Source organism: Mesoplodon bidens (assembly GCF_964165515.1).
Source record: "Mesoplodon bidens genome assembly, chromosome: 20".
NCBI classification, from domain to species: domain Eukaryota; kingdom Metazoa; phylum Chordata; class Mammalia; order Artiodactyla; family Ziphiidae; genus Mesoplodon; species Mesoplodon bidens.
Genome location: NC_138181.1, coordinates 34,100,856 through 34,128,475, shown reverse-complemented (window position 1 = coordinate 34,128,475; position 27,620 = coordinate 34,100,856).

Here is a 27,620-nt window from a genome sequence, read left to right as displayed (position 1 = left end):
TCTGGTTTTCAAATGTATGTATTTGTATTTTAATCTGGTTTTCTTCAAACATCCTGTTTTATTTCTGTTTGTTTTAACTTAAGCTCTTATAATGAATCCTTATGAATGAGTCTTTATTTACTCATCATTTTCTTCATTGGATGTTTGAAATAATTTAAGTCTAAGAGGGTATCTCTGAGTCCTTGTTTGATATTATACCCTAAGTCTAGATACCCAGTTTTTTTTTTTTTTTTTGCGGTATGCGGGCCTCTCACTGTTGTGGCCTCTCCCGTTGCGGAGCACAGGCTCCGGATGCGCAGGCCCAGCGGCCATGGCTCACGGGCCCAGCCGCTCCGCGGCATATGGGATCCTCCCAGACCGGGGCACGAACCCGTATCCCCTGCATCGGCAGGCGGACTCTCAACCACTGCGCCACCAGGGAGGCCCTAGATACCCAGTTTTAATAAAGGTTTTTATTTATATTACTCATTTCTTAATTGACCTAGCATTCATTTATGGGAGTATTATTTTAAAAAGAGATGGACATCTGTGTTCTTCTTAGAAGCCCATCATAGTGAATGTAGATGAACACACATGAAAACAACAGAGCCCTCAAGACCTCACCCAAAGATAATTCCTACTGATATTTTGGGGTATGTCTTTGGGGGAACCTCATGGCTTGATAGAACCAGAAGTCAGATGACATGCAGTTGCCACGTGAGTTTAGAGTTTTATTTCAATTTTTATAATTTTTTGTGACTAAATAGACCTTTTAATGAAAACTATACAACACATATCAGGAAAATGTACACTAAATTAATGCTCTAGAAGTCTGTAATATTTGTAACTTAAACTTTAAATCAAATATTTAGTAAAAAGAAAAAAAAACATTTGTTCAACAATATTTTTTTTCCCACCGTGTTCCTATAGGTGGGTATTTCTAAGTTCTAGTTATAAACTAAGATTTACTTAAAACCCATTCAGACTAGGTGGTTGCACTGGCCCTCCTCCTCTCTCCCTGTTCTTCAATACTTTTGTGATCAAGCAGTTTTTGTTCTCTCTTATTACCTTAATTTTGACACATGATGAAACTTGGAATGAGAGAAAATCAATTAGTGTCAGAGAACAAGATTTCCTTTGTAATTTTTTTCAGAGTAATTGCTTTCACGGGCTATACCTGCAAATGTTGATCTTCTCTACATCTTCTGCATCAAATGTTAAACTATAATATGATTTTACAACCCTCTTTTTTATTAGCAGATTTCAGGGGTACCTTTCAACACTTTATTTTTTCAAATTCACCGTCTATTAAAATTGCAGGCAGGGGGCCTGTGTGTTGTGAGAACTTTAATCTTTCTGTGTAGCGTTCCATTTGTGGGTGTGTTAGTGAAATGTGGGCAGTTGAAGTTGGAAAGAGAACTATTTTCCTTTTTAAAGTTTATAACCTGTTGAACAATATTGAAACAGGAGGTCAGAATATCTTCCAAAAAATATTGATTATTGTTTTGGTATTTTTTTTTTACATATGTATTTTGTAGGGGAGGAAAAATAATTTCCCCTCTACCCTTCTGAGTTCTTAGCTGAGACCCCTTGTAATAAAAGATGGATGAATAAGAGGAAAACACACAGATATTTGATTAACATTTTGACCTCATATATGTGTATATGGGAGATGCCCAGGGAAAAATTGAGTAAACTCCCTGAGGTAGCTTGGAATTCAGACTTAAATACCATAAGAGGTATGTAGGCCTCTTAGAGGAGAGGAAATGATTTTTAGGGAAGATATTCCTTAGAGGAACAGATGGGAGGTGTGCTAGTTTGTGACAAAGTGAGTCTGAGTGTGGTGTCCACTTCTAGTTTCCTCTCCTGTGACAAGAGTCCATCTTCCCTGGTTGATAAAACTACCAGGCAGGGCGTTTATGACAATTGGTTCCTTTTGGGGGATCTGTCTACAGGCAGATAAGGGGGTTCAGAGAAAGCCTCTCCCTGCATTGCTGTTTTCCAAGTGCCTACAGCTCCCAGTAATAAATATACACAAGCAGCCTATTCTAGAGTGGTATGTCCTGAACACCCACATTCATATTTTGGAGTGACATATTCTGCCACCTTTCAATTTCTAAGCTCCAAACATTTTGAGTAGGCAATAGTGCGGAATTTAGTTCAACAACACTGTTTTCAATATAAAACTTAATACAAATATAATATAGTTTTCAATATAAAACTAATACAAAAACAGCGTATTTCGTGATAATAAATTTAGCTTCCTTATGGAAATAAAACCGTATGTGAAAAGGCAACACAGATTTTCTTACAAGCACTTGTAAGTATCTAATTCAAACTAATAAAAATAAAGACATTTTACAGTTACCTAATAACGAGATGTACTTAGTTCTTTCCACAATTCTGTGAAACTGTGAGTTTCACCTCCATGTGGACTAAATGACTTCCACTTGCTACACTTACTGTTGCCTGTTTGTATTTCAGGCAAATGCATCTTACTTGGCAACCCCTGTGACGGACGGGTGGGTGGTAGTGATGACTCTTGTACAGCTGCCGGTCCTTTTTATAACGGAGGCCCTTTTCAACTCTACCTTGCTTAAGCTAAATTAGATATGTTAAATTCTCTAAAAAGAATTCTAAGCAGTCAGACGACATTGTTCCACATCAGAAGAATGAAATGAGCCACCTCCAGTAAAAATGCTGGTCACAGCAAGCAGGTGCAGAGGTGTGTGCTCACGGGGTCAGCATCACAGAGAAGCCAAGTCCAGAATATCTTCAGAGCAGCTCAGAAATACTGTGCTTGCAGAAACCAGCAGGCGAGAGCAGGTTCTGCAAGAAAAAGAAAGATACTGCAACGTGACACTATCAGGTTGAAATCCAATGCAACCAAGAAAGTATCACAGTAATTTGGTTCATATTTTATGAGATTAGGTCATTTAGATTTTTTACATCTTGGTGAAACCTTGTAAGTATATCATCTTGAGAAAGATTTTAAAAATTATACAGATAATGAAGTGCTTGAAACAGTCCTTATAAAACACTGTGAGAACACGGCCCTTGTCAAAGACAGGCCGCAATGAACATTTCAAAGTTACAATGAACCAGTAGTCATAGACTTCCTAATTATGAAAGGTGTATCAAAGATACAGCATAGTGTTACTACCCAATCCAATATGATCACCCTTCATTATATCTTCAAAGGCTCTTTTTCCAAATAAGGCCACATTCTGAAACTTCAGGTATTCACGAAATTTGGGGGAACACCATTCAACCCATAATATAGACCTAAACATCAGTCCTAAGCCTATGAAACTAGTAGAGAAAAGGAGATAGAATAAAATCTTTGTGACTCTGTAATAGCCTAATGTTTCTTAGATACAAAGTAATAACCAGAAAAATAAAAATTGAGAAATCAGAAGTTATCAAAATTTGACACTGTTGAGCTTTGAAATACAGTATTAGTAAAATGAAGAGGTTAGCCACAAAGAAGAAGAAAATATTAGCAATATACATTTCTAAAATATACTTGAATCGAGCAAACTCAATAATAAGAGGAAAACAGGCCAATTTTTTTTAATGGGTAAAAAGATTTGAGCAAACATTTTGTAAATAAAGGTATACAGTTGGCCTACAGGTACATAAAAAGTTGTTTTGTTTCATTATCAGGAAAATGCAAGTTACAGTCACACTATGATAATGCCACACACAAACTAGAATGGCTGAAAAAGCCTCAAAATATGGAATGTTGGTGAGGATGTCGAGAAACTGGGCCTATGATTCTCTTTGGGTGAGAATATAAAATGGCACAATCAATGACCTCAGTCGGTTGACTGAGTTTCTTAAAGTTTTAGACTTTTACTACTCATGGCCCAGCCATTCCATTCCTAGATATTTAGCTAAGAGAAATTGAATCATATTTTTACAAGAAGTTGTACACACATGTTCATAGTGGTTTTATTCATAATAGTAAAAAAAAAATGCAACAGGAAGAAACCTCAAATATGCATCACTTGGTAAGTGGATAAACAAAATGGGATATACTCCACTGGAATTCTGCTTAGCAATAAAATGAATAAATGAATGTACAAGAACTCTTACAAGTATCAAATTCATGTTGCTTAGTGAAAGAAGCTAGATCATACCTATTGTATGTTTCTGTTTATATATAAAATTCTAGAAAATAAAATCTACTTTATAGTGCCACAAAGCAGATCCCTGTTTACCTGTGATTGGGTTTGATAGAAGGATAGCTTATGGCATATCAATAGGAAACTTTGGAGGGTAATGTAAAAATACTGTATCTTGATGGTTTGGGCAGTTTCACAGCTATATACTCTTTGGATTTTATACTTTAAACTGAGGCCTTTATAGTATACAATTACACCTCAGAAATATAGTTCACTAGATGAATGTTTTTATTTATGGTAGAGATGTGTGTTTCCAAATGAATAGTTTTCTTACCTTAAATTTCCTACACATGTATTCAAAGGAAAATATTTTGGAGTAAATGAATGAGCACCACTTGGGTTGAATTTCTGCTTTTTTACTTTCTCATTTTGTATTGCTACTAAAATCAACAAGATATTTCAAATTCTAATTCTTTTTATTATAATCTTTGGAGTCATAATGGTTTAATTTCTGAATGTGTCCAGCAATAATTTCTGACTTATGTAAATGGGGTAGCTGCCTATTGAGTATGCAAGTCAGCTAATAAGATTTTTTTTTGAACTTCAAATGTTCTGCATGGCATGGTCTGGGAATCTAGAATTTGTCTTGAGCATATATGTTTTTTTTTTTTTTCTTTCTTGTATCACTTTTTCTTTCCTTTTTCTTTTTCTCCTCCTGTGTCGCTATAACTAATCTCTTTAAGAGAGTAACCTGGGTTGTAAGTGACACGATTTTAATAAATAAGACTGAAGACAGGAAATGCTTATTTATTCTTTGTTTTAATCTGAAGAAGCCATAATTTTATTTCATAGAATCTTAACCATTAGAAACTGTATAATCAGCTGGTAGTAACCATCTATATGATTTTTGCTCATAGTGAATCTTTGAATCTCTTGTAATAAAATAGCTGAGTTGTATTTACATTTACCTTACTGCAGAGAAATTTAAGTCCTTGATTAGATGTAGTTTTAGAAACTATTAAGGATGGGACTTTGGGTCTCTTGTAACATTACAGTCTCAAGGGTTTTTCTGTTTGAGGTGATGGCGTGAAAATGGGACTATGCCACCTCTAAACACCTGGGCCCTTCCATCAAGGCTAAGTGCCATCACGGTGGCCGAGCACAGGCCATGGAGTGAGGGGGTCATGGTCAGTGTGAAACCTGGTTCACCACTCTTGCCCCTGGTGGTGGAGTTCTCTTTATAAAACTTTAACAATGTACAGATGAGGAAACTGAGGCCTGGTGACTTGCAATAACCCATGAAAAGGTACACTAGCGGGGCTGAGAGAAGAGTCAAAATGTCCTGACTTTCATTTCAGTGGTAGCACTTTCTAACACACAATCGGCTTTAAAAAAAAAAACTGTGGTAAAAAATACATTAAATTTACCATCTTAACCATTTTTAAGTTTATAAGTCAGTAGTTTTAAGTACATTTATATTGTTCTCGAAATTTCTCATCTTGCAAAACTAGAAGTCTGTACCCATCGAGAAAAACTACCCCCTTTCTCCCACCCCCAGGCAGCCACCATTCTACTTTCTGTTCCTATGATGTGGATTGCATTAGGTACCTCTTCTGAGTGACTGATTCAAGCCCTAACAATTTATGTAAAGGTTTCTTTTCCATCAGCCTTAACAACATCAGAGATAAATTATGCTTCTGTGTAGCCTCTATGCTCATATTCATAGGACTTTCTTAAAATGTTAATGAGTCACAATTTACAAATTTGAAGATGTCAGCCAGTGTCACAGAGAATCTAGTTTTTGGTATTTACTTCAATTTAACACATGTTTATAACGTAACTCCTGTGTGTCACAGCAGTGAATATCCCTTCTCGAAGTGGCTTGCCTTGTGATTGAGAAAATGATCATGTAAGAACTAATATTAGGCTCAGGGTGAGATCCTCAGATTGTGAATTACAAGGAGGAGGGAGACACCGTTTTCAAGGAGACCAGGGAAGATAACACAGAATAGGGCAACCAGCTAGATCTTGAAGTTTTCTAAATTTAGTGACAAAAGAATGTGTCAGAATGTGAGCCCACCGAGTTTTGTCCTCAGCAAACCAAATGACATACATTCTGTGATCAATCATCCCAACCACTTTCTTACCAATAATTCCATTGAATCAAACCTGTTGGACACCAAAGATTGATTTGCGAGGTCAGAGTCTGGAAGAGGGTACGTGCTCAGAAACTCAGTGAGGAATGAATAACTCTAAACAGTGCTTCACATGTTTTTCCAGGTTCCTTTAAATGATGTTAGTGGCAAGCTTGGGTTAAAAAGCCCTCTTAGGGCTCGCCTGGTGGTGCAGTGGTTGAGAGTCTGCCTACCGATGCAGGGGACACGGGTTCGTGCCCCGGTCCGGGAGGATCCCACATGCCGCGGAGCGCCTGGGCCCGTGAGCCATGGCTGCTGAGCCTGCGCTCCACAATGGGAGAGGCCACAACAGTGAGAGGCCCACGTACCGCAAAAACAGAAAAAGCCCTCTTAGCACATTGTTTCTTGAAAAAGAAAGACATGAAAACCAGGCACACAAAATTGGCAGTTTTGATATGGAAGTACAGGAAAAGGTATTGCATTTTATTAATAATAATTTAGACTATTTTCCACTGTAGCCTCAGTGGTGGTAGATTAAAGATGTATATTGCACAAGATGCATTCATGGACAATTATGAGCTGAGTGACTATAAACCTCCAGACCTTTGAATGAATATGCTCCTTTATCAACTATATATACATTATATTTTAGATGCACTCCATGCGTTAAGATTCCTTGAAAATAAATCATCATGTGTTCCTAAGCCTTCAGAAAATAATTAGCCACGTGCTAGTTAAGGGGTATAAAAAGATGAAAGTTGAAAAATCAATAAATAATGAGAGGCAGGTAAGCTAGCTTTGCTGTGTAGTGAATTTGTGACTCTTCTCTGAATGGACAGAAAAGGCCCATTGCAGTTATTAGTAATTAGTTATCTACTAATCTTCGTGCTCTCAGGGTAAGTTCAACATTATCACTCAGTTCATTATCAGAGAGCTGAATGCATGTCAGAAATCAATTTTGCATTTAAAAGTGGTTGTGATTCTTATATTTTTCTATGTCCTTTGTTTTTTCTTTTAATTGTTTGTTTTGCTTTTAAGTGCTTTATCGACAGTGCACAGAACACCAACAACACAAGGGATTTGGGGGTTTCAGGCTTTCAGATTGTTCTCCTCATCGTTTTGCCTTCAGGTTAATAGATTTTTTTTGTTGTAATTGTCATATAGAAGTTTTGGGGTCACAGCCTAAATATGAACCCTGAATATAGAGGTGGTGAGTTTGGGTGACATTATTGATCCCTTACCCTCTGTGATTCCATATGTATTCTCACAAAACAGTGTATCCTTAGTTGGGTCTATAGATTAATTTCTTTTCTCTCTCATCCATGCTTTTTATCTTTTCATACTTAACAATTTGAAAATGTTTTGAGTTGGCTCTCATTATATATACATACATATTTTAAAAGGAACCAAAAATAGAGCCAGTACTAAATCATCTAGATACATTCTGTTTGCAAATCAACCATCAGTGGACACAGAAAGAAGTTGACCATTCTCGATTCAGCAGTGGGAAATCAGCAGTGGTCCTGCAGGTGAATAAGGAGACTGACCAGTATGTGACCTGGTGTCCTAGGGAGGGTTCAGGGAAGGGTGCACCCAACCCAGTCTTCTCCTATGCCTTTACCATGACTGATCCATCCTGAAAAATCACGAATTTACTTAAATCACTATGATGGTGGATATTTGTGATCTTATTCTTCTATTTGCCCAGTTAATGAGAAGTTGACCATAAGTAGGTATAAGAACTAGGAAAAATACAGATGAGATGGAGGATGAAAGGGAGGAAAGTGAGACAGAAGTGAAGAAATCAGTGTCTTAATGATGACCTTTAAATTTGGTTCTGAATTCCTAGTGACCAAACAGTAAAAGGGACCAGCTCTATTATAGGGTTGGCATCCATAAAAAATTCGTACTCTTAGTTCCTCAGAAGCAACGTTGCTACACCTGCCACTAGAGCCTGAAAGTTTTCTCACACAGAAACTTTTTTAATGGGCCCTGAATAGTGTCTTCAAGTCCAGATGGGACAATGCTTACCCATATGCAAAAACTCTGTAAAGCACGGATGTTTTTAAGGGAATCAAGCTTGTGAACTCAAATTTCATAGGTCCTTTTTGTTAAACCCAATCTGGCTGCAAAAGCACTTATAAGTTAATTGAGAAGGTTTTTGTTTGTTTGTTTGTTTGTTTAATTTGAAAGCCATATGGATTCATGAAATATAAAAGCAATTTTTAGAAGAATATGATGGAGTGATCAATAAAGGCTTTAAAGCATAAAATATGGTACATTAGAATAAAATTATGTGGGATAAATGGAAGAGAACTGTAAGTTCAATGAGGAAAGAGTAACAATCTACCAATTCTTCCTCCTAAAGAAGAGCTTAGTTCCTATTTTTAAATGGAAAATAGTGAGTTTCTAATTGCTATGATATTTAGACTTCACTAGATAGTTAAAAAAAGGTATAACATTTATTTTTAAATGTTAATATTTGCAGCATCAGAAATTATATGCTTTGTAATGATTTCAGTTTATTAGACACACTTTATATTCAAATTAAAAAGTGTGAATGGATAAATCATTTTCTAAAATTATTGTACAGGTACAATTATTGTACAGCTTTTATAAGCAAAAACTTTTTACTGGCCCTTGTTATAGACAACACTTGTGAACTCAACTGTATCCAGTAATAAATGTCATGGCTGGTTTTGTATGAGTAGTTTTTGAAGTGTCACCCAACTCCGTGAAAATGATGTGAGAGAAAGTGTGTGTGTGTGTCTGTGTGCGTGTGTGTGTCTGTGTGCATGTGTGTGTGTGCACATGTGTCATTATGTGCATGTGTGTGTGCATGTGTATGTGTGGTGAGGGAGAGAAAGTGTTCAGCTGACTGAGATAAGGTGATGTGAGTACACCCTCCCCAAGGCATGCGAGGCTGAGACCTAGACTGTGCAGTGACCACACTACTGGAATATCCAGTAGCCACATGGGGATATTTAAATGTAAATGAACTAAGAACTGAAATTAGAAACTTAGTTCTCCTGCCACACTAGTCTAGTTCAAGGGTTCATTAACTACATGGGTCTAGTGGCTGTCCCATTGGATGGCAAAGAGAGAGATTATTCCCTCATTTCAGACAGTTGGGTGGCACTTACCTTGAAAAATGGGTGGATTACATAAATACCACTTTACTCTAAAGGACTCGACCTCAGATTTAGGCAGCAGTGTACATCTATTTTCCTCTGACAAGGGTCTATAGGGTATACTATAATAAGTGTTTTGTGTTGCACTCGTGGGGATGATTCATGATCATCCATATGGTGTTCTGAGCATATGGTGGGATTGACAGACATTAAGGAGAATGCAAAAAACTGATATTTGAGCAGATTTGGGAGGTATACTTTAGCCAAAATGTTAAAATTGAGCTTTACCTTATCTTTTTTAAATGGAATATTTCTGAAAATATCACTTTTTTAGAATCAGAAAAACCAAGCATTAAACTTCATGTGTACTATATCATATTACTCACTCTTCACAAGAAACATTATACTGGCCTTTGGAAATCCTTCAAGTCCTCTCATCTAAATGTGTAACTTTTTGATTTGTGACTAGATCATTTTCCTTGATTGAGTTTTGTCTTAAGTTAAAGGTGATATGATGTATTCCACTTTGACACAGATTTTGCTCATTTATTCTTAGGGAATTTTTTTAAATTTCCATGAGTTATTATGAAAATTAGTTATCATTTTTGAATATTTCACAATGAAGTCTCTCATTTTGAAGGGCACAAATGAATTTAGTTAATTGAATGTATTAACGGTGATTAGAATGAAAAGCTTTACGAGTAGGACAAAAGTAAATCCATGAAGTTTTTAGATTAATAAGTAATAAGTTGGAAGAATTAGAAATATCATTTAAAATAGAAAATATGGAATTAATACAGAAAAAGTAATTGACACACTCTACAGGAAAAAAAATTTCTGTTGACTTGTGGTGAGAGAAATATCTGGTTGCATTTATATCAAAGGTAAGATATTGACTGAGGTTATTAAGGTCAATACTTATCTCAAGTGAAGAATAAATCTTGAGTTTTTCATTGAGTCAAAATATCAATACATGTTTGGTTACAGAAACACTAAAAATGTATCATAGTCATATTTTAATATTTTCTGATAACATAATGATTTTCAGGAAAGACTGCTGTTTCTCTGACCATGGTTTTGAAAGAAATAGAATCTATCAAATATGTTGGCGCAAGGAATTTATCATGGCCAGTTTGGACGTGTCCTTCTTTGTTCTTCCTCTTTTTTCCTTTTCTTTTTATGTGTCTCCTATAAGAGATGGTGCCTTTGTCCACACCTCTGGTTTGCCCGTGTATTTTTCATCTAGAAGAAGCAAATAGTAATTTTGTAAAAGGAAGAACAGTTTCCCACAGGTGATATAACGGCCTCCAGGCATTCCAGATGTGTGAAATGGCCTTCATGGAGGTGGTGTTGAAGTGTCAGTTGATTCTCTGATTTGATGCAAGTGCAGAAAAAGGTCTGAAGGATTTAAAGTTGTGCAGGATATGAACCATGCCTACAACTTGCTTTTCATTCCTCAGGTGAAAAGAGATGCTTTGGGCAGGTTGTCATGTGCCAAAAAGGGTGTACATTGTGTGTGTGTGAGTGTGTGTACATGCCTGTGTGTGCACGGGGTTGGCACAGAATATGGGATGGAGGGGTGCAATCTCTACCTTTGCACGTCTGTTTTCTCTGGATGGTTTGCCTGTTTCTTTGGGAGGCAGGTTTGGGGAAGCACTGCCTGCCTCAGAGGCACTGTGGTACCGTCTGCAGTCAGTCCACCCCCCATCCCATCCCAGTCTCACCCACAAACATGATGTATTAACAGTACTGGGGAGATGACTTTACTATCAGAGACAGTTTGGAGCAGCAGGCACTCAGCACTTTCTGGCTACTCTGCAGATGACCAGATGTGAACCTTTGCCCGAGCCCCGCAGACTTCTGAGGTTAGAAGTAATTTGAAATTTTATACTTTACCCTTCAGTCACTGCTTTATCCATTTGCTAGTAATCCCCACATTATGCAGTTTCTGGTATCTCCTGCTCTCTAACTGGGAATTAAGGCTGTGAACTCTGTAGACACAGTGACAAGGGGGTTATTATTGACGAAGTTGGTAGCAGCTCTTCATCATGAGATGCTTAATTGTGTTGCTCAGTCCAGTCATCAGTGAAGTTCCATTCCTCTCCTTAACAACTGATAAATTATTCATCTTGAAGTTTCTTTTGTAAAAATGTTTTCAATAAAGAACAGTTCTGTGCTTAATGCACAGGTAGAAAAATACAAACAAACTCTTTGGCTCAAGGGGGCCCATCAATTTTGTAGGCCCTGCCTTTCCCGTGACAATATCTAATTGCTTCTTGGATATGCATTAATATTTTCTTTTAAAAGGGGCCCATTGGATTTGTGGAGTGTTTACTGCTTTGTTTATGAAAAACCACTTTCTTATGTCTGACTTGAATTTTTTGTTACCTTTTATTTAAACCCTCTGGCATGATCATCTATCAATGTCTATCAGGGATTGTCTTGGAAGAATTGTTGGCTTACAGGGTCTGTTTTTCCTGAGCTCCTATGGTTTTTCCAGGCATTTCCCCCTTTGCATCAGTGCATTGCAGCAGCCACTGTCCTTCCTTGTGGAAAAGGTCACCTTAATTACATGCTAAACATTTTTCCGGGCTTCCCTGGTGGCGCAGTGGTTGAGAGTCCACTTGCTGATGCAGGGGACACGGGTTTGTGCCCCGGTGTGGGAAGATCCCACATGCCGCGGAGCAGCTGGGCCCGTGAGCCATGGCCGCTGAGCCTGCGCGTCCGGAGCCTGTGCTCCGCAGTGGGAGAGGCCACAACAGTGAGAGGCCCGCATACCGCAAAAAAAAAAAAAAAAAAAAAAAAAATTTTTTCCTAGCAGATCAGCTATCCCACTTAGGTGGGTTACCAGAAACTACTACTGCCTTTCTTAATATTAATTTTCCCTTCTTCCTGTCCTCACAGTTTTAGTTTGATGCCTGGATGCCCAGAATGAAGTCCATAGTTCCTAGCCTCCCCTGCAGTTACATGGTGATGTGGTGACTTACAAACAAGGGCTTATACTGTAAATACTGAAAGGACACTAAAAAAAGTCCTCCTTGAAATACACCTGAACCACACGCCTGGCTCCTTCCTCATTGTTTCTCCATTGATCAGCCTGCAATGTGTGTAGAGGGGCTGAGCCCAGGAATTCTGTTTTAAAAGCTAGCAAGCAAGAAGCTGTCCTTGACTGAGAACAGGTCACAGGGATGGTAGGAGGGTTGAGCTGGGAGCTCTGGACCCTTAATGACTTGGTACAGTTTCCACAAAATCCACAGGATCCTACTTTTCTGTTCTATTTACATGAGCAAGCAAGAAACTGCTACTATGTTCCTGCCACTTTTATGGTAGGTTTTCTCTCACATGCAGCTGAACTTAATCCTAGAAGGTAGTTAGATAATTTTTTTTATTGGATCAATGAAATAATAGAAACAAGACTAGATATTATCGTGTGTAATACCACATCCAGTTTTTCAAACCTCCCTTCAACATCTATGACAAGCGCTCTCCAAACCCTGTTTGAACGTCTTCCGTTATATGGACACTCCATCTCCCTGGGTCAACTAATTGGTTTGACCATCTTCCTTTAAGATAAAACAGAACTCAGGTAATCCCTCCAATACAAAGCAGATCTTTAAGAATCAAAGACAGCTGTATGTCAAGCTAAAAATTCAGAATAACTTGAACTCTTTCAATATCCTCTACCATTGTAGCTATGGTTTCCTAGGCATCTTACGGTTGTCAACATCCTATTTTTCAGTATCTGCTCTCTACAGCTGAAAACCATTTTCCAGACCAAGTCTGATGGGGGCCAAGGAGAAAGGGTATTTGCCTGTTCTCTCATTATTACATCGTCTTCTTGTTGGGTTACAAAAATCCTCTGATTTCCTGAAGCGGGTGATCCTGACAAGAATAAATGAATGGTCATTCCCGTCTAGGTCTCCTTCTCTTGGAAACAAGTGCTCTGTGTTTGGTGCACCTAGCGGGAGAGGGGTGGGGATTGTGCATTACAGAAGTCAGTTTCCTCTCTCTGATGCTTTGTCCCCTCTCATGCTCTTACCTGTCTTTCAAGGTTAGTTTACTGATTGAGTTACCCAAAACTGTCACATTGATTTAAAGGTACATTGGATTATAGTTTGATATCTGAAAGAACTTATTGTTTATGACTCACCGTTACCTTCTTTCCTAGGACGGTAGCCGACCTGGGGAAAATACGTGTGTATCAAAATGACAGTTTCCTTTGGGAGAACCCATGCTGAGTGGTCTTGCTAAATTAGTCACAGGTCAGGGACAATCATAAAGTATTAGATGTAGGTAATTGGATTAGAAGGGAGGTCATCTCCTACAACACTCATATTTGGCAGACAGAAAAATAAGGCCCAGGAGATGACGTGGTGAAAGTCACTTACTGTGTGTTGACAAAGATCCAAGTGAGAACAAAGAAGCCCTGACCTCAAGCCCTTTCTCCTTTTCCCTAACCTCTTGGTTCACCCTCTGAAAGTCCCCTCTCAGGAGACTTTCAGAGGGTGACATTGGGCCACCCAGTGGTTCCTCCCACCTAATCCTCCAGCCAACCTAAGTATTGTTTTTTTTTTTTAATCTACTTTATGTTCTGAGATTGACCTTACAAATTTATTTGAAATTTAAAAAACAGTTTCACTGAAAAAAATCCCTTGTTTAACAAAATAAAAATTCAGATGAAACCTCTTATAAGTACAAATAAATAAATAAAATATCTATGTGTGTGGAACGCTAAAGGAAAATCTGGTTTCTCCAACCACTGAAAGTCTTCAGAAGACATTTTTGTGACTATTGAGAAAGGAGGAAAATACATCTGTACATCTTGTTTGACACCAAAGAGAAAGAAAGTTTGGAATTGGGCTGTTGCCTTTGAATGGACACGGAAAGGCAGGACAGGGCAGGTGACGTGTGACTACAGTCACGCCTGCACCCCTCTTTGGAGGTTGGAGGGGGCGTTCATTGTGTGTGCCTCTGGCGGGGGGGCGGGCAGGCAGAAGAAGCACAGACATTCCAGCCTGTGTCCTGTCAAAATGGTCTCTTTTTGTTTCCTCCTAGATGACCCTCCTAGGAAAAAATGGGTCACAAAACTTTTAGTATGTGTTACATAAGGAGCTATGACAGCTTTTGATTGTTGTTAATTATGGGATGTCAACTGAAATTGGATCATGACATATGTTACATAAAACAAAATAGTTTTTAAAAAACTCCCCAACTTATTCAAACGTGAGATATGAGAAAACCAAGCATTTCTTACTTAAAAGGTTGAAGAAACTTGAATGTTTAACCTAAGGTTTTCATACAATTCCAGCCTATAAGAGCATTTTGAGAAGCCAGGGAAAGCATTTAGGTAGATTAGGAGGATTTTGGAGTCAGTTGTTGGTGTGCTGTCTGCTTCTCCTCATCATCCCAGTAGAAAGGAATGGATAATGGATGTTTCTCCCTTAAGACAAGTCAGATACTTAGAGCCCTTAGATGTCACCTCTGTAGGTTTATAGTCACAGGGTGCTGGGTGAATGTTTGTCTGGTTAGGTTCCCTGAGCCTGGAATGAGAAGGGGTCTCTAATCCATCAAGATTGCACACTCAGTGTTTATTTGGGTAAAGAGTGTAGAAGTATTTCAAATAGAATAAATGTGAAATCTTGTCCAAGAGGGCAGCCTTGAGATGCAGCAGAAGTGGCCACCAGATTCCTAGAGGTGGAACTATAAGCTTCCATCTAGAGGAGAACATATCTGTAGCTTCAAATGAGCTACATTTCTGGTTAGGAGAATGGAGGTGGGCCCTAAAGAACTGATGAAAACACCCCATTAGGAAAAGTCAAATGGGTACACCCACTAGCTCCAGAGGATGCATGGCTGGCTCACTACAACACCCTGCTGCGATTTCTGAGGGGCAGAGATCATAGGTATCAAGCTGGTGGGGATCGTGGAGAAGAGAAAAGATAAGCCAACTCAACTCCCAAATGACCAGCTGATGCAGCCCAGAGCTTATAAAAGAGAGAAGTTGGAAATTTGCTTTGAAGTTTTGATTACCATAGACTGGAGGTATTCATTATTTTATTATAAATTTTTAATTGTTACCACAGACTAAATGTATTTATTATTTTATTATAAACAGAGGCTCTGTTTTGTCAATGCAGGTAATCAGAGAACTGTTTTGTTTAGTTTTGTTTTACCAGAAATGTTATGAGACTTACCCTAAATTTATCCAGAGACAGGGGAACTTCATGATAATGGTTCTACACTCATATATATTTACACATAAAAACATTGCCTTTAGAGGTAGACTATATTCTACCAATTCTTGAAGGCCCCTTTCAGCTTCAGATTGCTATGATTTTAATATTTTTCTTCTCTCCTCTCTTATGGATTTCAATTTTCTTCATTGAGAATTTCGAATAAGTTAGGCTGTCTTTGTCACGGGGTCTGCTGTAAGAGTATATTGTGCATAATTTCACAGTGTTGAAATGTGGCACCTTTTATTAAGGTACTTTTAAGTGCAACTTAAAGCTGAATTGTTATTATTTTTTTCATGAAAATGAAGTTAGAATTTTAAAATGCACAGGATTTTCCAAGTATTATATATCATAATGGATCTTAGTAAACATAATTTAGCCAATTTTTTCTACTAACACTCATGTTTAGGAAACACAAGTAGCAACTGTGGAGCTAAAAATATTATCAAGGAATCAAACAAAATAATATTTAGATAGCTACAGAATTCTGTGAAACAGCTCCTGTCTCTACGGATTCCTGTGTTTTTCAGAATGCAGGACTTTGAGTTTGAAGATGACGACAAAAACTCTGAAAATCAGGCTAGGAGATGGACAGAGTCAACCAAGTGATGGAATTATATTGCCAAAACAAACACAAGTGTTGAGATTCTAACTAACCTTTAATTTGCTCATATCCAGACTATCATTCATTTTACTTATTATTGGGAGTTTTTCCATTATTTTTTTAACCTCATAGATATACACCAGAACCTTAGCCTTTTTGACCAAGGTAAATCAAGCATCAGACTCAATGAAGAGAACATTAAAAAGAAAAAACCCACTGCCCTCTAAAGCTATAAGCTTTGACCTCTGTCTGCAACACAAAGGAAAAAAAGAAAAGGCTGATTGAAAACAGAAAAACCACCTTGGCAATCGCTGTGGGTTTACCATGTTCTTTATTTCTAACACAATAAAATCTGGAGAAAGATGGAAGATGGGTTCTTGCAAACCATGGAGTGAATATTGCAACTCTCCTTTAATGAGTGTCTCAGCACCTCATACTTTCACACCTGCTTATATTATGATTATTTGTTTTAACTCTGAGCAAACTTGAATTCATCCATATCAGGAAGCTGAGAATGAAGCACTCTTCTTTCCATTTTTTCCAATTATTTATTTGTATTTATATTTTCAATTTCTCTTCTGAAGTATAACATATATATATAACATATATAAAGAACATTGTATTCTCATTTTTAATACAGAGCTCAGTAAATATGTACATTTTATTCTTGTATAACCCCACCCATATTATAACAGTATAAAGGTACCTTATAACATGTAATATATAATATATAAAATATAGCTATATAACATGTAATGATACAGTATGACATTAATGGGTTTATTATCATTTTAAAATAAATGAATATTTAACATTTTTCTGTTTTTTTGAACATGTATTTGTATTTATCTTAAAATAATAGTAAACCCATCACATGCAGAAAACATTTCTGTTACTGTGGTCAGAACAGCCATGAGATTTACCCTCTTAAGTTTTTAAGTGTACAATACCAAAAGCACAGGCAACAAAACACAAATAAGTAGGGCTACATCAAACGCAAAAGCTTTTGCACAGCAAAGGAAGCCATCAACAGAGGGAAAAGGCAACCTACAGAATGGGAGAACATATTTTCAAACTCTGTATCTGTTAATGGGTCAATATCCAAAAGTAAGGAACCTCTGTAACTCAATAGCAAAACCAAAACCCAAACCAAAAAACAACCTGATTAAAAAATGGGCAAAGGAGGGAATTCTCTGGCAGTCCAGTGGTTAGGACTCTGAGCTCTCGCTGCTGAGGGCGCAGGTTTGATCCCTAGTCAGGGAACTAACATCCCACAAGCCATGCAGCATGGCCAAAAAGGGCAAAGGACTTGAATATACCTGTCTTCAAAGAAGACATACAGATGACCAACAGGTGTATGAAAACATGCTCAGCTTCTCTAATCACCAGGGAATTGCAAATCAAAACCACAATGAAATATCACTTCACAGCTATTAGGAGAGCTACTTTCAAAAAGAAATAAATAACAAGAGTTAATGGGGATGCAGAGAAATTGGAACACTTGCACACTGTTGGTAGGAGTGTAAAATGGTAAAACCACTATGGAAAACAGTATGGAGGCTCCTCTAGAAATTAAAAGTAGAACTACAAAATGATCCAGTAATACCACTTCTGGGGATATATCCAAAAGAATTGAAATCGGAATCTGTTTAATTTTTAGTGCATTAAATACCAGTAGGTATAATATACATAAACAAAAGATCTTTGGAAGCCTCAATTTACAAGAGTGTAAAAGTTTCCCAAGACCAAACATTTGAGAGCTAGTGACCTACCCCATAGCCTAGTGATTTTACACCTAACTATATACTTGAGAGTAACGTGTCCATGTCCCCAAAACACATATATGAGAATGATGATAGCAGGGTTTTTTTGGCTTTTGTTTTTAAATAATAGCCTCAAACTAGAAATAACCCAAGTGTCCACTGACAGGACAATAGATGAATAATTTGTGGTATTTTTATAAATTAAACACTGTAAATCAATAAAAAAGAACTGCTTTATGAAAGACATCGATAGATATCATGGAAAATACTTTGAACAAGAGGATCAAGACTGACAGCAAATGAATACTGATGGATTCCATTCATAGAAAGCCTGAGAACAGACACAGATAATCAGTCGTGATGCAGATTAAAACTGCTCTCGACTCAGCAGCAAGGAAGGGGGTATGCATTGGACGGACACAGGAGAAATCTCTGGAAGGGAGACTTTGCCATCGCTACCACTGAAAGATTGTTTAGCGCGTCTTGCCAAATAGTAGCCAACATCCTTCAATGGAAGAGACAACAAAGGTCAGGCGATAACAATGAATGTATGAAATATACAAGGATACCAATGAACAGAGATATTAATAGAAGAGCACAAGGAATTGAAGACTAATAGGCGCCATTACTAAATCGTATTTGAAGAGGTGACATGGTTTGAGGCTGAAGAACCATGGCTTCTGAAGGGACATGCTATGTTTTCATGTTTTCACACTGTACATACAGTTTTCCTGGACAGGACAGTCTTTTCTACTGAACTGGCAAATTCTTTCTGTCCTGTGTGGATTCAGGAGGTAAGAAGCACTCTTGAACCTTGTTGAAATTCACATCAAGTTGCTGTACTTTATTGACCCTTGGTTGTCTCCTCTGCTAGACTCTAAACCCTCGTGTGGAGGGACCACATTTAGTGACCATTATATCCCACTGCCTAGCCCCACCTAACATAGAGTAGGCACTAACATGCTAGATTTTCTTTATTAATTAATTAAACTCATTGATCAGCCAATTACACATTTATTAATTCATCAAAGTCTATAATGAATTAAATTCATTAAATATTTAAATGTACAAATAATGATGCTTATGAAATAAGATCACATGAGGAGTAGGGGAGGTCGGAAGAAAGCTAAGACCTGGAGAAGGGGCAGTGAACTCTCCCTTGAGGATCACTGCTCCAAACTACAGCAGAAGGTGACCTGACTGGCAAGGGATTGCCCCCTCTGTGCTGGGACACGCTGGCCACTGGACCCGGGTGTCCCAGGTGTGCCCTCCCCAGTGGGGGTGGGGACAGTCACCTCCATGCACCTCATCAGGATGCTCCGTGGGCATCCATCCCTCCTCTCCAGCTCCCACGTGCTGCCAGGTCCCAGTGTGGGCTGGAGGAGGGTGGCAGAGGTAGTTGTTCATAGAAGAGACGGAGGTGGGGAGGGGGGTCAGATGTCAGAGGGCTGGGGAACAGGCAGCCGAGAACTTGTCCAGGAAAGGGAGAGGAGTTGTGGCAGGAGGTGAGATCTCTTGGGAACTGAGGCTCCAAGTCCCCAGTGCACGCTCCATTGTCCCATCAGATTTCCCTTACAAAACACAAGCGCAAAGATAAAAATATCCAGACTTTTAGGACTTCGGGCACCATACAGCATTAAACTCTAAGTGCAGGGTCCTTTAAGCATGGGACCCTCTAGGTTGCTCTGGTTGCACCGCACGAAGTGGGTCCTGGGTCTGGGTTTGGTAGGACTTCTGATGGGACTGGTGGTAGTAGGTCCTCAAAGATCATTCACCCAGCTCCACGTGTGTAAGAACTTTGTGTGGATCGGCTATGAACAATCCTACACATGCGGAGACTGCTGTGAGAGGCATCCCATACTGTGCTTGAAACAGCAGTCTGATAGAAAGGGAGACACCAAGACTTGATCTTGACCTAAAGGGCAAAGCAGAACAACACCAAGATGGTAACGTCTTCCTGCTTCTCCTGGGACCTCCTGCACCCTGGGCTTCTCTTAGGATCTGAGGGATGATGAAAAAACCCAGATGATGACTAAGATTGAACTTCCCAGCTCTCCTGAAAAATTAGAGCTTAAGACAGAGAAAAGTGAATTAGAAAAATAGAGAAATGAGGCATTTTTGAAGGTGAGTGTTGTCAAGCAAATTCATCCCAGTTACCACTGTGAGTCGGCCTGCCTCTAGCGTTTGCAAACTCCCAAAGTCAAGAGTCCCTAGGGCTCCATTTCCAGATTTTTGTCTGTCCTCAGCCCCTGCTGGTAAAGTACACCAGAACATCAATATATAATCTAGTCACATATATTTTTAAAATTTCCTCTGACCCCAGCCAGATGGAGACACACCCAAATCCATATATGAATTTGGGGGAGGCCGGATATTATTACACTAGCAATAAAGGAGTCTGCAGACATAAATGAATATCTGTAGTATTAAATGCTTTATGTGTTCTTTTTAAATTTAATTTTCCTTAAACAAGGAAAGGACAAAAAAAATCTATACTCCATTAAATTACCCAGTAAAAGTAAAGTTTAACAGAGTTAAAATACAAGTTGATGAAATTATCAATTATGTCATTTACATGTAGAACTTCAATCTTCATAGTGATTTATCTTTATGACTCATGTATTTCCATATACTTTAGCAATTTGGATACTTAAGTTTTACAATAGAATTCTACCAGGATAAAAACACATGCTAGGTTTCTGAAAGTTTTAAAGTGCAAATTTTCTCTTACCTTAAATTTTTTTTACCTTAAATTTTATAATATATCATTATATGCATGAAAATAAATAAGTAGATAAAATACAAAGACTATTTCAGAAATAGGTGGAAGGGTTTATGCTTCTGAGATAAATTTGCTGCCTCTTGCTCTTTAAAATGAGCTTCTGTGAGTCCCCCAAAATCCTGATTTTCTTCGACACCTCCCTGTCTTTCCCTAGTGTCCACCCACCCCGGCTTCCACACTGTTCTTTGTTACGGCTTTTCAACTAATCTCACAACAGATCTGAATCTGTCCACTTTTCTGTTGTTTCCTCCTCTTCCTCTCTCTCCTTAGGATACAGTTTTCTCATGTTTTTGGATGGTGGACAAAGGAGATATTGATTTGTTCTGCTATTAGCCTTCCCTGTCTATTCACAGATTTAATGTGAACTATAAAGAGATAAAGGGATTACTTCCTGGAATATCTGGCAAGATCCAGTGAAGTTCTCCAGGGAAGTAAAAGGTAGATAAGGAAAGTAGATGCAGGTGAATTAATAAAATAATGGAATATGTGCTATGTGTGTTTGTCCAGCTAAGCCGTCCCTGTCCCATTTGCAAACTTGAGTCAGGTTAAGTAATCTTTTTCTATAAGACTGAACTAGTCCATACATCCAGTGGGTGAAATAAATCATCAGTTAAAATTCGTATACATTCCCAACTCTCCTCTCTCTCTCTCTCTCTCTCTCTCTCTCTCTCTCTCTCACTCACACACACACACACACACACACTCTGTGAGCAAAGGTAGCCAACACTTCCACATACAATCACATGGCGATATCAGATTTTGCTTTTTTTTGTAGTTACTCATTTTTTTCTTAACCTTCAAACCCTGTTCATGTGATACATGAGTATCTTATTTGACTAGCATTGTCAGGAAATGAGGAGGTCCATCTAAGTGTGTTTTCTGGATAACTGACAGTTGCCCTTTATAAGGAAGTTTATCTTACGTCACCTGTTGTGGACAGACCCTTGCTGATGTCATCGTGTACTGCATTTCACCCTACTAACATGTACGCACAATGCCTCCTTTTCTCTGCATCCGTGATACCTAAGCCCATCATCAGTGTTCTGAGCACCATGTGCTGGCCTCTTGAGCAGCTGTTAACATGTCTGGGATGCTTTGCTTCTCCATTGCATGAGTCCAGAATAGCGGATTTTTAAAAACATCTTCGTGTTTTTACACAATTTGGTTCCTATGCTGTTGTATCTCATCTCGTATTGCTCTCTCTCTGCCGTCTTTGCCTTGTATAGACCCCATGTTCCAAAATTCTAACTTGCTTCATCCAATCTTCTGCAGGCTCGGAAACAAAAGGACCCGAATGTTTGAAATTCCATTAAAATAGATTCTGAAATTACCTCAAAAATAATGCAGGACAGAGTATGGACTTCAGTATGAGACTATTTTAATCCTTGTGTTTGTTGTTGAGATAGTCTTTTTATATTTTTACCATCTTGGTAAAGGGCCCAGAACGTCATACCATGAATCCATAGCACAGTTTGCGCTTGGACAGGTCAGTTTATTTTTAAGGGTCTATTTTCTCCTTGCTAAGATGAATAGATTTGATGGAATTATCCCCCAAATTCCTGACATATGTGGAAAGTCTATAACTGGAGGTGACATGTATCTCTGCATATGAATATGAGTTTGAAGATGATTTTAGGAAATACCATAATGAAAAGTTAAATGTGAAGTTAAAAATTAATTAATAAAGATCTAAAAGTATGAGAATAAGAACACTATTTATGGAGCAGTATATTATATGAATATCTTATCTCTATTATAAATATACTGAATCACATTAATTGCTTTCAGAATAAATATGATCCTCCCAGAAGAATACTTAAAATTATATAATTTATTGTGTTTTCAGCAAATATAAATATTTTATATGTACACAGCTTTCTTTATATATAAATTATATATATATAAGTAATTTTATTTAATTTGAAAAGTTGTCACAAACATTAGCTAAGTACTGGCTAGTATGTCTCAGAGATTTTTCTAGAGTATTTCAACTGGGGCATTTAAGATATTTTAACCCATGTGGTATATGTTAGAAACTATGGATTTCTTTGTTGATACGGTTTCTGTTATTAGCAAGTTTGTTTGTTTTGGTCAGTGTCACAAATCAAAGATAGTTCAGGTTATCTGTTAATGACAGTTAATCAAAATATGTATATTAAGCAATTTACTTTATGATGGTAGAATTCTAGCTGCACCCTTAGTGATAATCATAATCTTAAGATACTGTAATCATAAACTTAAGATACCTATATATAGGGAAGACATTCCATGAGTTCAGTTGATGGTGGGAATGCTTTTAAGGATTTTATTTTCCACAATGTGAGGGGCTGTTTTTTCAGAAACTAGTATTGTTATGCCATTTCCACTGAAACAAAAAATCTGAACACTTTCAGTGACGTTGGTCATCCGCTCTGACCCCATTTACAAAGGAATGTGACTCAAAAAAAGCACTGAGAAAAGGCAAGTGAAATAACTGGCACTTGGTTCTTGCATCAGTGTTGTTGCAGCTAAAGGACTACTGCATCAGGACCAGGAGAAGCATATTAAAATGTATAGATTTTCCCCTTAGTAGATTCCTGCAAGCCTCATGACTGGCACCAATTGACAGTGACCCAAGAAGACATAGTAAACAAAAAAGCTACAGAGCCAAAATTATATTTTCCAACTGGCTTGTATTGCTCTCTCTCTGCTGTAATTTTTGCTTGAACTTGACAGCTAATCATTGGTAAGCATATGCTGCTGGTGAGTCTTGATCTCGCAGCATTGAAGCTTAGAGCCAAATTGACAGTGATTGCATTTTAAGTATCTGTCTGCTCAAGCATTTACAAATACCCAAATGGTTTTTGCAGAGATATTGACCATAGGAAACCAAAGTGCTCTGAAGTATAACTGCTTTCATGAACTCCGATTTACTGAATACCTATTGTGGAGTCAGAGTCCAAAGTTTGCCCAGTGCGATGAAAATAATGCAGGTAAAAGATAGGGAGATTCCACCCTGTTGCCTGTCATATAGTAGTTGAAATAAAGCCTAAGTACAACTATAATGCAAAACATAATGGGATGAGTATAAGACTTCTGAAAACAGAGTGTTAAAGTGATTCGGATGAGGGACTGATCTGTCCCAGCTGAAAATAACCAGAAATGATTTATTAATGAGGTGGCATCGGAACTGGGTATTGAAACTTCTCATCTGTGTGTTGACTGCAGATGAAATTAAGAGACTGATATTAGTCAAAGCATATACGGGGATGGGAGAGTATAAAAACATTGACCAAAGTTAACCTAGGATGAAGTGCAAGCAAACAAAGGACAGAAATGCTGATATGGTTGAAAATTATGTTGGGTTAGATTGAGAGATTTGAAAGCTATTATAAAGAGTATGTGTATTTTTAAATAGGGAGACCACCTGAATAGAAGAAAGATATGTAGGTAGATATAGAGAGACAATTATCTGAGGATTATTTTATTTCATATTTGTTTCAACCATTCACATTGATACTATTATTATACCCATTGTCTGGATGAGGTATTTGAGGCCCAAGGAAGATAAGAAACCTGACAAGGGCACCCAGCCAATAACTGGCCTAGCAGTATTCAAATATATTTGTTTTGACTCAGAGTCTGGGCCCTGTACCGATGATGGAATTCTGTGTCCCAGAAGGTAATAGTATAAGATTAATCATACGGCAGTGATAAGCTTAGTTGCATCCATAAGTTCCAGTGGGAACTTAAAGTTCTGATTCAACCATCGATCCAAACGAGACATTTCCTCTTGGTTATTATAGCTCATGATTTTTTTAAATTAAATTTTAATTTTTGAGCATTTTAGATTTATATAATTGTAGAGATACTACAGAGAGGTCACGTGTACTCCACTGTGCTATAAGGTCAAAGTTAATATTACATGCTGCCTTGACATTCGAAGCTAGAGAGCCTTGAACAGCCTTACTACAAATTTCCCTTCTCACTCTATTTCTGAAAATAAAGTCCCCTAGCCAAACAATCTTCCTCATTAAATGAACCACATGCATGCAGTTCCTGCTTATCTCTGAGTAGTGGGTTTTAGTTCCCTGCTGGCTGTGGAATTACTGAAACAAGATGATGACACCTTCCTGTGAGAGCCGGGGATGGGACGGCGGGTGGTGAGCCTCATCCTCTTGATACTACAAATCCTGCTTCTTACAGCTCCTGGTTGTGTACTGCGTCCTGGATACAACCCACGTGGTGTGTGGTGTGTGTTGTCCTACTATTAATGTCTTACATTAGGTGGCATGTTTGTCACAGCTTCTGAACCAATACTGATACATTTGTAAAGGTTAAAATTCATACTGTATTCAAAATTCCTTATCTTTTATCTAATGCCCTTTTCCTGTTGCAGGATATCACATTATGTTTAGCCATCATGTGTCCATAGGTTCCTCTTGGCTGTGACAATTTCTCAGGCTTTCCTTGTTTTTGATGACCTTGACAGTTTTGAGGACAGCTGGTCAGGTGTTGTGTAGAATGACTCTGTTGAGATTTCTCTGTTCTTCTCATAGTTATACAGGTATTATGGGTTTGGGGGAGGAAGACTACAGAGGTAAAATGCCATTTCCTCACATCATATCAAGGATACCTGCTATCCACATGACTTATCCCTGTTGGTGCTAACTCCATCACCTGGGTGAGGTGTGTTTGTCAGGAATCTCCACTGTAAATGACTCTCCCCACTCTTCATCCTGTGCTCTTTAGAAGGAAGTCAGTATGCACAGCCCACACTTAAAGAGTGGAGAGTTATACTCTATCCTCTTGAAGGCAGAGTATCTACATAAACTTTTTGAAATTCTTCTACCAAGGAGAATTGTCCACTCTCCCCATATACTTATTTTTTCAGTCATTTATGGAGTCACAGATATTGGTTTTATAGGTTGGATACAATCCAATTTTATTTTGTTGCCCAGATTGTTCCAGCTTTGGCGATTGGGAGCTCTTTAACTGGGAGTTGGCTCCTGTTTTGACATACCTGGATCACTGTGCATGTGTGTTTGTATGGATGTGTTTTGCAGCACTTGTATTAGTTTCTGGTATCACAGGATGTTCTGGGCTTGTCTTGTATATTTTCTACCTCAGTCCTACAGTAACCCCTTTCTCCAAGGAACCTTGTCTCCTTCTTAGAGAATGGCATTAAATTCTGAGATCTGGTTGCTAAGTATGCTCACTGGAACTGGGCAGCCTCACTGTTCCTAGGTATGCTCAGCTGATAGAGCAAGGAAATATATGTGTGTGCATAAGCCACGTATAGACACATATCTATAGGTATTTCTATATGTAAACACAGGTGTATATAATAGGGTATATGTGAGTACCTGTTTAATTATTCAGTTCCTATATACTGTATGGTAGTATCAGAACTGTACTCTATTGGACATGACTTTATTAACTGGAGTACAGTGATTTTCCACAATTCCTTTTGCCGTTAGTCTTACAAACTTTACTCATTTCCAAGGTAACTTAGGTCAGCATCTTTTCCCCCACCTCTTTCAGTTAGATTATTTCATACCTTCGTAATCCATTTAAATTGTTGCATCACATTTTGCATTCTATCCGGTATTCCTGTGAAGGGTGTTTTGAAATGTGTAAACGCATGAAAAATCTCCATCTCATTTTTGCAACTCTAGGACTCAGATTTTTCTTATTTCAATTGAAGACATCTCTTTGTTGTTTAAAACTATTGGAGTTATTTATGTTATCTGGTGTTGCACAAACTATGTCTGTTCATCTAATATACGCTGGTCCATCACATATTCTTTGTAAACAGCTATTCTGTATTCCCAACTCTTCTCCAGGGAAGAGAAACAGACCTAATTTAGCCACTGCTCCTGCTGTAATGCGATTCCCAATTTTATGTTGGAATTGTCTCCCTTTTTGTAAATAGTATTCATTACATACCTCAAATCCAGCAAGATGTTAACACAGTCCATCTTTCCAATGTTCCTGGTTTGTCAAGACCTTCTCTTGATATGAAACCAGTTAGATTTCCATTGTTTTCTGTTGCCATTTTTGCATGAGGTTTTCTGGGTTTGGTCCCAGGTTTCTCTACTCATTATATTTTCAAGTTGTGTAATCTCTCATGATCATCTTCACATATAAAGTAGTTTCTTACATATAAAATACCTAATATGTTATTTGCAAGTACTTCTAATTACCTTCCATTCCACTTACACATAATATTTGAAATGCCAGGTTGAGATTCTTTAGACTTGTATGAGTGGAGAACAGATAAAATACTTCGAGCAGAAGGTAGTTAATGCAGAATGTGTGCAGTTGCGAGAGGGACCTGACATGTGTTATGCAAGATGAATGAGTTCCTTTGTTCAAAAAATATTTATGGAGCACACACAAAGTGCCAGACACTGTGACAAGCACCAAAGCTACAGGAGTTAGTATAACAGGCAAAACTTCACTTCTCTTATAAAGTTTAAATTCTAATGCAGAGATATGGCAGATATACAAGAAAAATATGAACACATAATATGCCTAGGAGGAATAAATTTTATTAAGAACACTAAGCAGCATGAACAGAGATTGATGGAAATGGGCACTTACCCAATGGAGGATGGCCTCACATAGGCTCTGACAAGCTCATTTTTAAGCAAGGACTGAAACAAAATGCATGCAGATATAAGAAAAACATTTCAGTTTAAGGAAACACCAAGTACAAAGCTTCTTAGACAAATCAGACTAAGTGCAAATCAGATTGAGAAATAGCTTAAAGGCTAATGTGGCCCATAAGCCATGTGGAACCCACACAGGAACCTGTCTCAGGTTCTTACTCCCCTCTCTTTCTCTCTCCTTTTCAAATGATCTTACAGGTAGGGTAAGCACAT